Source organism: Morone saxatilis, unplaced genomic scaffold (genome assembly GCF_004916995.1).
Source record: "Morone saxatilis isolate NCDOM2014 unplaced genomic scaffold, NCSU_SB_2.0 Contig9, whole genome shotgun sequence".
NCBI lineage: Eukaryota > Metazoa > Chordata > Actinopteri > Moronidae > Morone > Morone saxatilis.
This window is the reverse complement of record NW_023340268.1, coordinates 15,237,824-15,240,484: the sequence shown is the minus strand read 5'-3', so window position 1 is coordinate 15,240,484 and position 2,661 is coordinate 15,237,824.

Genomic DNA, 2,661 nt, shown 5'->3' with positions numbered 1-2,661 from the left:
GTGTGTTACTGACACTTTTCTAATTTCAGAAGAGCATGAACTTTTCAGCAGTTTGAGCTGTTGGATCAGACCACACGGGCCAGCTTTGCTCCCCACGGAGCATCAATGAACATTGGGCCGCACATGAGCCGTCTCCGGTTCACAACTTTTCCTTCCTTGGACCACTTTTGATAAGTACTGACCTCTGCAGGACCGGGGACACCCCACAAGAAGCTGCAGTTTCTTGAGATGCTCTTGACCCACGTCGTACTTAGCCATTCCACCAATTTGGGCCTTGGTCAAAGTCCGCTCCAAAATTCCTCACGCTGCCCATTTTTCTGCTTCTTAACACATCAACTTTGAGGACATGTTCACTTGCTGCCTTTAATAATATCCCAACCCACTGACAGGGCGCCCATGGTAACCAGATTAATCAGTATTATTCACTTCACCTGTCAGTGGTCATATTGTTGTTTGCCTGATCGGGTGTTAAATAAGTTAAGGAAAGTTAAGAAAAAGAGGCCTTAAAGGCTTTTGAAATGGCCAAGAAAAAACCATTTTAACCAAATATAGGTTGTACTACCTTATTGTTTGCCTTCTAGGTTGTATTATTTTACCCCAAAAAATCAGCGGGAATGAATTCAAACACGATTCGGATGCTTGCCACTTTCTTGCTTTGGACCACTCATTCAAGGGATTAAATTACCACAACTCACGCACTCACAAAATGTTATGGTTCATAGCGATTAAGTGCATTTCTTAATCTTTAAAGCAACATGTGGATATTTAAAATTTAACTGCACCAAATCATGCACTCAAGTTATTAACTGATTTAGTGCTACTCTTACTATAACCTGACTGCACCAGATGGTTTGTTACACAAAGCTGTCTAGAGGTTGACAATGAAACCATTTGGGAAAGAGTAGGAAACTTTAAAAAAACACTTCCCGGTGTGATTTGTTGTTGAATTTTTGTGATCTTGCAATCATGTGACGAGCTGCCTGTGAAAAGGTGGAACCCTTTGCGGAGTTACCTTTTAGCAAGGCCAGGTTATTTGCTGGGTTTTGTTTTTTCTCCCATCAGACTGGAGTCATGCTTTTGTTTCCTTTTCACCTTTTCTTATGTCAGCGGCCCGTATGGCAGGCCGTTTTAATCTACCGCATGTTTACATTTCGCCATTTTGGATTTAGTACCCATACCATACATCATTGGAAAGCTTTAGAATTCGTATACTTTATTTGATCAAAACCTTTTTGGGGATACAATCACAACAACCGCAGCCACAATCGGGGCTCCTCAAACTCCAAGCAATCAATAGAACAAGTCCCTCCACCTAAACAAAATGTCGAGCCACTACAACCACCAATTTCTATCCTTGTATTTTATTCTATCCATCTATCCATCTATCCAAGTGATTTTTACACTTGTGGACATAAATATTACAATGTAAAAGCCATGCCAGCATACCTAAAGCCCAGCTACCTCTCAGCTTCCGCTAGCCAGTGTGCATTTAGCACTCTTTCAGAGGGTGATTTGTGTTGCACAGATCTCTTCTCTATCCACTCCTTGTCCCTGTTGTCTAACAAGGGGCCATGGTGACAGGCGCCAAGAGCCCACTTGTGTTCTCCTGTGACGTGGTGGAGTACACCAGCCCACATGTCCTAAAAGAATAATGCATCAGCAATGTTCCTAACCACTGAAAATGATGTCGGCAGCTGTTATCAACTATTTCTGGTCCCTCAAGCATAGCATCATAAAGAACTTCATGTAGTACTTACAAAAAAAGTCAAGCATGGCAGTTTTGTGAAGCAGCTGAATGAGTTCAAAAGAAATACAGTTCATAATATTACCAGGTGGGTATACTTTCCAAAGTTTTATCCCTCATGACTTATAAATGCCACACAACAAACTGCAGCTATCTGGCTATGAGCATTGGTACATATTTTGCTCAGATTTCTCATATCCTAGAAAAAGGATGTTGGAAGTCCAGATGAAGGCTTCCTTCTCCATGATGACACTGCTTTGCACCGTTTCTTGTTTGTCCACTGTCACCATGGAGACGACCTCATTGAAGATATTCTCCATTACACTATATGGGCTGTACTTTGCACAGAATCCAGTGGTGTCCATCTAACAATTTCCTTTTAACCAAAATAAAAATAATATTTTCTGGAAGTACACTTTTTATTCTTTATTCTAGTGGATATGGGACTGATCAATACCTGGACCACACAACACTGGCTTTTGGATGTAGCTGGGAAATAATTGCACCTCGCTGCTCTTGCCAAAACTGCTCGATGGTGTCCACACAGTAGTCCTGTACTTGTCAACCTTCCCATCATTCCATGTTAATGAATTTGAAGAGTAATGCCACATTTGCATAGTTGTTCCAGGTGGGTGTCAGCTCAGTGTACAAGGTTCTTAACAGCTTTGCCCAATCCCCACCAAAGCAGTTTGTTACCTCCCAAAGGGTGTTAAACTATCTAAAGACAACATAATATCAATTCTGAAAAATAATAATACACTCTCAATGATGGCAGCTGTATCCCTGGATTTGAGCTTCACCTGAAATCGTCCAGGGCCTGGCACTCAACAAAGGTAACATGGGCATCGGCAGCAGAAGGTACACAGGCAGCAGCTTCAAGTTTAGAGGACTGACCATGGAAGCTGGCTGGCCAATGA